Source organism: Coregonus lavaretus (genome assembly GCF_964263955.1).
Source record: "Coregonus lavaretus genome assembly, chromosome: 5".
In the NCBI taxonomy this organism is placed as follows: Eukaryota; Metazoa; Chordata; class Actinopteri; order Salmoniformes; family Salmonidae; genus Coregonus; species Coregonus lavaretus.
In genome coordinates this window covers 54,666,159-54,678,424 of record NC_139992.1, presented here as the reverse complement: position 1 = coordinate 54,678,424, position 12,266 = coordinate 54,666,159, and the positions used below count along the sequence as shown (strand labels likewise).

The window sequence follows — 12,266 nt, the reverse complement described above, 5'->3', positions numbered from 1 at the left end:
AATATAGATATATACTGGTATGCTCCTTCCGATTGATATCCCACCTCTTATAGGTATGAATGTTATTTGACACTGTGGATTTGTCCTTTGGTTGCATAGGATGAAGCCATGGAGCTTTTACTCCCACTACTGCAAAGTGGTCAGTATTGTAAAAGACTGTTCATTCTCAACAATTAACCAGACTAAACAAAAATTAAGGGCTAGATTAAATCCGTATCGCGGAAGATGAGCACAATAGCGTGATTGAAATTCAAAGGTAATTTCCGATTGAGCTGATAAATGCAGCGTTTACCATGAATGCAGTCTCCACAAATACAGGCAACATTGCCTTTAAATGTAAATCACGCTATAGTGCTGATCTTCAGAGATATGGCCTTAATCAATACTCACTCCAATTAACTTCTACCTCAATCCATTATATTTTTCATAAGCTGTGTAGCCCACCTGTCCTGAGTCCTGTCAGTACAGTACAGAGTGTTAAAGACAGTGCTTTCCCCCTATACCCCTGGAGACGGGAAGAGACAGGCCCTGCCTCTCTGACATCTTGCACATGATAAGCGGTCCTTTGGAAGGAGACTGCTGACACGCAGTCTTTTGCCTCGTGTAGTTCAGAGAGTATTGCATTTTTTTTTCATATTAAATATGCCTCCGAGCTCCGATTTCTTGGATCATAATCTCTTGAAGGGATAGTTCACCCAACTTACAAAATGACACATTGGTTTCCTTACCCTGTAAGCAGTCTATGGACAAGGTATGAAAGCAATCCATGCTTTGGTTTTGTTTCCTTGGCACTGTTTCCAAATGCTAATGTTTTAGCATTTGTGGCACAAATCCCGATTGGCGCAGTGGTCTACGGCACTACATCGCAGTGTTAGCTGTGCCACTAGAGATCCTGGTTCGAATCCAGGCTCTGTCGTAGCCGGCCGCGACTGGGAGACCCATGGGGCGGCGCACAATTGGCCCAGCGTCGTTCAGGGTAGGGGAGGGAATGGCCGGCAGGGATGTAGCTCAGTTGGTAGAGCATGGCGTTTACAATGCCAGGGTTGTGGGTTCGATTCCCACGGGGGGCCAGTATGAAAAAATTAAACAATAATGTATACACTCACTAACTGTAAGTCGCTCTGGATAAGAGCGTCTGCTAAATGACTAAAATGTAAGTCATGGTGCTGATTCTAGCATTTTTCAGGCATCATCAAGTGTTTTTATTGCACATGACCTGCCATTACCACAATAACCACCCAAAAATGTAAAGGAAAAGTAACAGGAAATGAGCATTGCATCTATGTGCTACTTTAAAGGTAACCTAACGTAGCAGGCGTAAAAAAGAAACACCTGAAACTAGATCCCCAACATACTGGTCTTGATGAGAAGAAAAAAAACTGTCAGGGGAGGTTCTCTTCTGCACTTTTCAACCAATCAGGTAAATGTGGAGGAGGAGTTAAGTTGGCGTTGAAGTCTCTTTCCATTTCCCCTGAAAACCGGAACATCCGGTTGTTGCGGACTCAGCAGTGGCTACTTTAAAGGTTACGTCAGTGTGAATGTGCAAATCTGATATGGGTCACATGTAAAACTGAGTGTGGACAGTCTGAAAAAAACACTGGGCAGTTCCTGTGAAATGTATGCGATATTTAGAAAATCAAGTATACTTCAAATGTCATACTCATTTCAGCTTTGACAACAGCTGATCAATTAGATAAAGGGATGCGCTACCGAAATCAACGAATAGCGGGAAACAACGCAATCACGCATGACGCATTCTCAGTATGCGAAAATATAATGTTTAATAGTATGCTACATTTAGGAGAATCGAGTATGGTTTAAATGCCAGGATGTAATACTAATTTTGGCTCTTCATCTAGTAGAATTCGATGCACACTTTTCCACATTGCATTGTGATAGGCCCTAGTTCTCTTCAAGTAGCCAAACAACAAAATGAAGCTACTTAATTGGGAAGATGCCCGAAGCTTCTGCAGTTGTGTTCAAATGTAGGCTAGGTAGTTTTTGTTCTCTTTAAAATGATCACGAGTATTGCATCGTAGGCTACATCTTTGAAAACATAAGTATTTTTTTGTTTATTTTTAACCCAAAGTGGATTTCTGTTTTCTCACTGAAAAGTGTTTCTTATTCTCTTGCCCTTCGTCAGAGCTTTTAAACAAAATAACCATCTTTTGATTTCTGAATGTGTCTGCACTGGGGACTCGGATGTGGCTGCGTTATTGATGTCATGTTAATCAGGCCATTTGATTTGAACATATGGATTATTTTAGTTTTGTAGGCTACCTATTTAACTATTTAATTTATGGATCAAGCCTTAGCAGGCATTCTGATCTCATTCCCAAAGATCAGTGCTTTAGTTTATTATGTTGCTGTTCAACAGCTCTGAATTTGTGATGCACTTGACTGTCCACGTTTTTCTGTGCAATAGCCTTTTGATTTGAACATTTGAAAAGTTTTGGTGTATGTACTAGGCTATGTGATTTAATTTATAGATGTTACAGCACTTTGGTTTCACTAATAACTATGTTGAAATGGAACGAATGTATTTGTTTCTGTCTTCAGTCCTTTTGAAATAGAATAGATGGGCTATATGGTCTACTACAGTATAGGTTGAATGTGATAGTCTGCTTATAACCAGCCTGAGTAGGCCTAGAACTCCATTCCTATTTTATTAAGAGTTTGGAGAAATTAATCAAATTGGAAATGAGCTATTATCAGGCTGGTTAATGCGATGCATGTCTGTTGAATTTGGAAAAATCCACCCGCGCTCGGCCCCACCCCACGTATTCAGCCAATCAGGAGCCGCTACTGCGTTGCAGCCGTGGCATACTGCATACTTTTTACTAAACGGTATGTGCTAAATAGTATGCGACGATGAGTAAATAGTATGCAGTTTAGGTATGTAGTACGCTAGTGTGAGTATTCGGACACGGCCACTGACTTGGACTGGTTTCAGGTCAATTTGTGACAGCTTTCTGATAACTGGTGGGTGTGTCTATTGGATGGGGTATTTTTATTCACCTCTGATAGGCAATCATCAATCTGTGCTAAAAGGTGTGTCATTCACCTCTGCTAGTGTAGGTACTTCAGTCGCCCCTAGTTTTTCAGAGGTAGCTGTAAGTGGCGGTCTTGTCGCCCAAAACTAAGACGGTCTGCCGAGTTGTTCTGGGGAGTTATTTGAGGAAGGCTTCACACCACTCTTTCACTTGAGTATCTTACCTAGTTATTTTCAGATTCTCATTTTGCTCTTTTGTAGCTTTGTCAAGTATGTGTGTGATTTCTATCCCTGTTCGCTCCTCTCCCTGTAGGTTTTACAGATGCTCCCCACCCCGTGGCTGCAACCCTTTGAATCTAGTGTACCCTACACACAAAACATGTGGAATTCCTATTCTCCGGCAGCCTTTTGGAACTGCCAATCACCCTAAAGTCCCTAAACTTTTTAGCCCTGACGGGTATATTTATTACCCCAGAGAACACTGCTATTCCAGCTGCTCTCTCGTCATCTGACTGTGTTCTCTCATAGTCTGAGAGCATCTGGTCGTCGCGGTGGTGGCACAGGGCTACTAATTTCTCCTAAATAGAGATTTTCTCTTTTCCCCCTCTCTCACCTGTCCATCTCCTCGTTTTAATTCCATGCTGTTGCTAGCCAGGTTTCCAATGACCCAGGTTTATTCGACAAAAGCAATGTCGCAAAACATTGGGACATGTGTAATGGAAACTGCAGATGTAGGAGACATTTTCTAAGGATCGAATACATTTTTATCCGTTCAAGGGTGGATTTTTCTTTTGTCAAACTTTCTTTATTGCTACAAAAGATGATGGAAATTGTGTTGTTCAAATGAATTATGATTGCCAAATAATTTTGAAGGTACAGGGGGCACGTGATGTTATCAACTATAAAGCTCCACTCCACATTTAATTCTAAATACAAACATCTTGCAAAATCTATTTATTCAACAATAAAAAATATTTGTCTTTGCAGGACAAGGATTATCTTGACTTTCAAGAATGCCTGAATTGCTTCAAATTGCAATTTGAAGTTTCACCATCAAATTGTTTCAGATCATCTAGGCCTGCTTGTGTGCAAGTTACACCATGTCGATAAGTAAGCACATGAGAATTATTAGAACATGGCAAATATTAGTCAATTCTTGCATTCTATCCATCTAGGCTTTTGCGGGCTACCTGATACATGAAAGATAGGTGGGCAGGGCATACAGGGTGCCACCACTTTATTAATGCGCAATTCGCCTAATAGGATTATGGAAACACTTCAACCACATCATTTTTATTCGACATGCTAGTTGTTGTTGTTTTTTAAATTTTTGCTGGTGCAATGTCATTATGGCCAATGGAAGTTCAATGGATTTATTTTTTTACATTTTAGTCATTTAGCAGACGCTCTTATCCAGAGTGACTTACAGTTAGTGAGTGCAAATATTTTTTTCATACTGGCCCCCCGTGGGAATCAAACCCACAACCCTGGCGTTGCAAATGCCATGCTCTACCAACTGAGCTACATCCCTGCCGGCCATTCCCTCCCCTACCCTGGACGACGCTGGGCCAATTGTGCGCTGCCCCATGGGTCTCCTGGTCGCAGCCGGCTACGACAGAGCCTGGATTCGAACCAGGATCTCTAGTGGCACAGCTAACACTGCGATGCAGTGCCTTAGACCACTGCGCCACCCGGGAAATGCACTGTGGCAGGCAATTGTCGTGTCTAATTTCTATTAGAACTTTCTAAACGTCGACAAAAAATCCCTGGACAAAGTAATGGAAACATAGCTACTGTCACTTGTTCACTCAAGCTTAACATTGTTGTCATCCATCGCCCACCAGATGGCCTAAGAGTTCCTCAATGAGCTTGACACCTTGATAAGCTCATTTCCCGACAGTGGTTCACCAGTCATTAGTACTGGGCGGCTTTAACCTCCGGACACCTGACTTTGACTAATTTCTTTCCACCTCTTTCTTTCCCCTCCTTGTCTCTTTTGACCTCACCCTTTCCCAGTCCCCTCCCACTCACAAGGCAGGCAATACACTTGACCTCAGCTTTACTAGAGGCTGTTCGCCTACTAATCTCACTTGCAAACCACCTCCAGGTCTCTGATCACTAATTTGTTTCTTTTTTTCTCCCTCTTTCCTCCAATCCTACCCATTCAGCCCCTACGCAGATGGTCATGCGCCGTCGCAATCTTCGCTCTCTCCCACTACTCTGTCCTCTTCTATCCTATCATCTCTCCCTTCTGCTAAATCCTCCTGTCCCCTGACTGCCTCTTCGACCATACTCTCCTCCCTTTCTGCCACCTTTGACTCCCATTATCCCCTTTCCTCCCAGCCAGCTCGGCAACTCCCCTCCTGCTCTGTGGCTGAGTGACTCACTGCGAGCTCACAGAACAGGGCTGCGGGCATCTGATGGGAAAATGGAGGAAAACGAAACTTCCGGAGTACCTATCATCCTTCCACTCCATCTTCTCTACCTTCTCTACTTCTGTCTCTGTTCTCATCCTCCTAGATCTATCCGCTGCCTTCAACACCGTGAACCATGAGATCCTCCTCGCCACCCTCTCAGGGCTGGTCGTCTCAGGCTCTGCACACTCCTGGATTGCATCCTACCTGGCAGGTCGCTCCTACCAGGTGGCATGGAGAGGATCTGTGTCTACACCACATGCTCTCACTACTGGTGTCCCCCAGGGCTCGATTCTAGGCCCTCTCCTCTTTTCTCCATACACCAAGTCACTCGGCTCCATCATATCCTCTCATGGTCTCTCCTATCATTGCTATGCAGATGACACTCAACTACATTTCACATTCCCCCTTCTGACACCCAGGTGGCGACAGGCATCTCTGCGTGCCTGGCAGATATCTCAGCTTGGATGTCGGCCCACCACCTCAAGCTCAACCTCGACAAGACAGAGCTGCTCTTCCTCCCGGGAAAGGCCTGCCCGCTCCAAGACCTCTCCAACATAGTTGACAACTCCACGGTGTCCCCCTAACATAGTGCAAAGAACCTTGGCGTGCCCTCTGCAAACATCAAAACAGTGACTCGCTCCTGCAGATTCATGCTCTACAACATCCGTAGAGTACGACCTTTCCTCACACAGGAAGCGCCGCAGGTCCTAATCCAGGTACTCGTCATATCCCGTCTGGACTACTGCAACTCTCGGTTGGCTCGGCTCCCCACTTGTGCCATCAAACCCCTGCAACTTAACCAGCATGCCGCAGCCCGTCTGGTGTCCAAGTTCTCCCATCTCACCCTTCTCCTCCGTACACTCCATGGCTTCCAGTCGTAGTTCGCATCCTCTACAAGACCATGGTGCTTGCCTACGGAGCAGCAAGGGGAACTGCCCCTCCCTACTTTCATGCTATGCTCAAATTCTACATCCCAACCAAACCACCTCTGGTCTCTTGGCCGTCCCACCCCTCCAGGAGTTCAGCTCCTGCTCAACCCAGTCAAAGCTCTTCTCTGTCCTGGTGGAACCAGCTGTCCCCCTGATAGGAAAGCAGAGTCCCTGCCCATCTCCCGAAAACATCTGAAACCAGACCTCTTCAAAGTGCATCTTGAATAAGACATCTGTCTTATCCCCCTCCCCCCAAAAAAAGTATTATAAAGAACCTTGCACTTGTCTTTTCCTACTAGCATAGATTTTGCTGATAACTTCTTTATTGAGGAAAAATGAACTTTACTACTACTGTGCTATGTGGTTCTCACCTAGCTATCTTAAGATGAATGCACTAACTGTAAGTCGCTCTGGATAAGTGTCTGCTAAATGACTAAATACAAAACATAGGGGGGAAAAATCTGAATTGGCTTCTTACACTGTAAAAAAAAAAATGTTGTCAACTTAAAAAAGTTTGTAACCTGGCTGCCTTAAAATTCTATGTCAAGTCTAAAAAGTCCAATCGGGATTTTGTGTTGAGGAAACTTAATGTAAAGTTACTTCAACCTAGTAAAGTAAGTGTGTGAGGATGACGGCACATGCGCCATTGTGTGTGTGAATGTGTTAATGTTTATTTGTTAAAGGGCTTTTTCAGTAATTTTTTTATATCCTGCCATAGTCAAACTGTTATTCCACCATTTAATCTGCTACAATTAAGTGTGCAATTATATCTGTGTGAGGGATGTGTGTGTTGAATCAGAATTGGCTAATGAGAGAATTGTAGCCCCGCCCACCAATTTGAGTTGATTGAATACAGGTGTATATGTGTTTGTGGGAGAGAGGCAGTATGAATAGTTGAAAGCAAGGATAGAGGAGAGCATGTTTGCTAGATCTTATGCTCTTACCTTGTTTTAGCCTTTTAGCTCATGGCCTGATTTTAACCTTCGTTGTATTTATCTATTTATTCTATTTATTCTATTAAATTCTCCATTTGAGTAAAACTGTTCCTGACTTCAAGAAACCTTTTTATGTGCACGAGGTAACGGCCAACGTTGTCACAAAGTGGAACTGACAAATTTGGATTTATTAACTTGTTGAGTGAATCTGATACTTTTAGTCCAATCATTGTCCATCAATGGAGTTTTTGTTGTTGTGCTAACAAAGCCAGTCAAGTTGTTTTGAAAAATTACTAAGTGGAGAGGACAAGCATTTGATAGTCTGTGTATTGCCGCTTTCCATGTTATCTGTTGTCTGTAGCTTGTGAGGTGTGGAAACACTTTGTTGCTTTTATGTATTTTGTTTTGTTGCTTTTTGTGCTATTGCTCTGTCTGCGTGCTACGTTTTGCTTGTTATATGTTGCTCTGCATGTGCTCACTGCTCATTGTTTCTCTGTATTATTATTATTATTATTATTATTATTATTATTATTGTAATTGTTTCTAATAACCTGACCAGGGACTGCGGTTGAAAATTAGCTGGCTGGCTAAAACCGGCACTTTTACTGAAATGTTGATTAATGTGCACTGTCCCTGAAAAGATATTGTAATCACTCTTCAGCAACTTATGCTTAAACAATTTAAGTATTTACTGTGCTAGACCTAATGGATAATGTTTGCTTTATAAATGTTTAATGTTCTAAATCTGGAATAACATGCCAAAATGCTAACGAAATGTGCCCTGGACCATTTAACCCATAAGAGTCTAAGCCCTGTCTAAGCCAGGGGAGGGGAGGGGGGTTCTACTAAGCTATATGGAATTGTTTTTAGAAGGTCATACCCAGGATCGTTTTGCTATTTGATTTGGAATTTTAAGAACCCTTGAAGTATCAAAAAATATTTGATCCAATTATTTTTGGCCTTGCTGCTATTAGTCCATACAAATGCATTAAACAACAGAGTCCCCCTCCAAAAAAATCAAAAGGAAGTTTGTTCTGAAGTGTCTGTCCTACAGTATATCTGAGAGATATAAAAAAAATTAAAAATGTTGCACAGTGTATATACTTCCATGAATTTTTTCAACTGGTACTGGGGGACCTTCAGATGAATTGTGTTTGTGAGAATCTCACCTTTCCACAGAGTGGTCATATTAGTGTGTAGGCAGACGATTTTGTGAGGAGACCGATTTTAGGGATGTCTCATGGTCTGACAAACACTGTTCTAGCTCTGCCAAAATAAAGGAAAAACCAACATAAAGTGTCTCAATAGGGCGTTGGGCCACCACAAGCCAGAACAGCTTCAATGCACCTTGGCATAAATTATAAAATAATCTCCCATAAGTGCTCAGTTGGGTTGACATCTGACTGAGACGGCCATGGAATATGGTTTACATAGTTTTTAGCACATTTAGACAGAAAATCGTCTCCTTTGCATCCCATATTGGGAGCATATCAGACCGTGTTTATAGCAGAAATAATGTGTAGTGCCTTTCTCTAATGATTTGCTTGAAGATTTGTTGAGGCGATGCGTTTTCAGGTTTTCTAACTAGCATAAAAACAGAGGAAAGCCCATCCAGAGAAAAAGCACTTCGCTCTCTGTTAATGCACTGTGTGATTCCATTTGCGTCAATATGATTGGCAAGACACACACACTGCTGTTTGGGCTGCAGAAACTCTGATGTGTGGCACACAATGCTGTGCTGACTGCAGTGCTGCAGCACTAGCTTTCAATGTCAGACCGCGAAGGAACACAGAACTTGAAATCAAACGCCAAAATGCATTCAAAAGCTACTGGCTGTGAGTTTACTGTCCGGTCCCGACCCATGTTTTGACTAGCCTCGTTCGTGACTGCATGCCATCGTTAAATTGTCAATGCCGTTTGAGATTCTGCACAAATTATTACAGCATAGGTGTGACGATTGCATGTTATCTTGAACATGCACACGTTATATGATTACATAAGAAGACATTTATAGTTACAGTAACCTCAATGTGTTACTCATTTTAAGGTTGAATGTTACATTAGTTTGTAAGATAGCCTAAAGTTAAGGCTATTTACTGTATTACATAAGCAGTTTGTGCCCAGTGGGTAGTTGGCTAGCCTTAGCAATTCAAAAGACACAGTTAGCTAGATAGCTAGTGCTTTTAAAATCATATATTGATGGAAACTGTTTCTAGTACCGACTGAAAGTGTGGTAATGGTGATGTACTCACCCAATGCTTAAATTCATGCTTAGATGACCGCCGAATTGAACCACAGGGAACTCGAGAAACAAACATTTCAAAATTGAAGCCCACATACCGGTAGTTTCTAGCATTCATTCGTGAGACATTCAGAGATTTCATTCAAGTTGAGTCAACATGTATTGTTGAATTCACTGGGCAACATTACTCATTGAGTCAACTTCTCAACATTTTCTTACTAGTTGACTCCATGAAAAAATTATGTTATCTCAACAATTTCAGTTGAATTGACTATTTTTCAACTAAAAGGCTAAATTAGTTTTTACAGTGTAGGGTGGCATTGTAAACACAGCCTATGAGTCTTAAGTCGATTCCTCAGTGTTACAATCGCGACACAAGGGATATACAACACAAGTCCACCCTTGGCTTGCTCTGTCTTTTCCCTCAAAAACAGTTTGGTAGCGTTTGATTTTCGACCTAATTGTTGTAATTTAGTTATTATGCATTATTAAAACACTTGCTTTTCAATGGCTGTAGACCTAACCTTTAGTGCAAAATAGTACATTTACATTTTAGTCATTTAGCAGACGCTCTTATCCAGAGCGACTTACAGTTAGTGAATACATTTTTTGTATAATTTTTTGTTATTAATTTGTTTTTATTATACATTTTATTTAATTCTTTATTTTTTATTTGTTTTATATATATTTTTTATACTGGCCCCCCGTGGGAATCGAACCCACAACCCTGGCGTTGCAAACGCCATGCTCTATCAACTACATCCCTGCCGGCCATTCCCTCCCCTACCCTGGGCCAATTGTGCGCCGCCCATGAGTCTCCCGGCCGGCTGCGACAGAGCCTGGATTCGAACCAGGATCTCTAGTGGCACAGTTAGCACTGCGATGCAGTGCCTTAGACCACTGCGCCACTCAGGAGTGCAGTGGATAGGTGTAGTATGTATTAACTTATAAAGCAGATATTCTTTTGAGGGGAATTTCCGTTTTTGAACCCCCACAACATTAGCGCTACTAGCAGCTCTCGCTAACCAACTGAGCCGGTTAAGTTCTTCTGGTCTGTATGCAGTCAACGGAATCCCTCTCAGTGTTCAATTAAGGAGACTGAGAAGCTCTCCAAATACAGCTGCCAGCCTGTGCCTGCCTTAGCTAATGCAATTTCATCTGATTGAGCCAGTCATTAATAAGTCCCCCAAAGTGTCACTTAGTCGTTCCACACACACCCCCCACCCCCCCAACCCTCCTCCTGACTGGTTGTTAAGCCCTGACAAGAGTAATTTAACACAGCGCTAATAACCTGCTATTACTCGGTGATGGGGCGCTTCGTCGGAACTACACGCTCACCCCATAAATAATCCCCAGGGTTAAGCTGGGAGAGCTATAAACATAACATAAGGTACAAAACCCCTAATAACCCATTGTTAACAGCCATTGGAAGGAGATATGTGGACCCATTGGCGGTAATTTACTAATCCTTTTTGTGGCTCAGACTCGTTCAGATAATTTGCTGATCTCACATGACTGGATAGGTGTAAGCTAAGTAGTGGGATCTCTTACATTGACCTATGTAGTCATGTCAGCGATCAATATACTCTAAGGAATGGAGGGAGGAAGGAAGGAAGGATACATTTTGGAATTATTCAAACAGGTCCTTTGTGGGGGTGTACTGAATAGGCCTTAAGTGAACTCCTCAGAGCCTGACCAGGCATTTAATAATACACCCCAGTGAAAACACTTTATTTTTAGACATGTGGGGCGGACATTGCGGGAAAGCTCTTTATTACCCTCATGTTCTCTTCAGCTTAAGGAGATGAATGGGGGTAAAGCGGAGAGAGATTTGGTGCTCCAGTGTTCATTTGTCATTGGAAAAAAAGGTGTGTGTGAAGGATGGTGAGGTCTTTGGATTAGCTAAAAGGTTGTTTGCGCAAAGTATTACAGATGTAATGAGGGTATTTTCATGACTCTTTCCCGGGTGTTTGCTAGCACAACATACACACACATATAATCTAGCTAGTGTAACGAATTGAGGCATCTAGGCATTTGGTCTAGGAGCTAGCACAAGTCTTCAGGTTTTAGGCAAGGTTATTCAAACTACTTTTGTTACACTTTCTAGTGGGAAGCAAGTGTCAAGTGGTGACATGAAGAATAGCATGGACTGTGCTGGTTTTGGGGTGATTAGGTCAAAGCTTTGCAACAGGTGTATTCAGGTGGAACATGCTAAACCCCTGAACACCTGAAGTTAAGGGTAAGGTGAAGGAGAAAGCATGTGTGTCATTTTGCCACCACCACACTTATCAGACATCACTGTAGCGAGTTAGACTGTCTGCTGGTAGATTTAGCTGATTTAGCTCAGGGCACTGCAGCACTTGTACTCTTCAGGACATGTGGAAATATGGGTGACACTTTACCTGGGTAGGCACTTTCTATGCCTTCCGTAACATTAATATGTACACTGCCAGCATGAAACAAATGTGAGATTTGTCTTTGTGACCTCTGGATATGGCTAGATGTTCAAACATGAATAATGAATGGGATCATGTCGCTTTTTCGCATGTGTTTAATTGTTTCTTGGTAATTGCACAAAGGCTGTCTCTCTCAAATTATATTTTAATACCTAGTGCACTTCTTTTCCCAGAGCCATATGTGATAGTGAACCACATAGGTGTAGCAAACTAAATGGGGAATAGGGTGTTACCTTTACCTATGCCTCGAAACCCAAATGGAACATAAATTATATTTCTTATAAGAACAAGATAC

The 12,266-nt window shown here is 42.3% G+C and overlaps 1 protein-coding gene across 1 annotated transcript in view; it reads left to right on the top strand.

Moving 5' to 3' along the window:
• LOC311129789 (fibroblast growth factor 14-like) overlaps window positions 1-12,266 on the top strand; it is a gene marked incomplete at both ends in the record, with an annotated part of 292,560 nt that overhangs the window by 273,417 nt on the left and 6,877 nt on the right. The window lies entirely within an intron of this gene.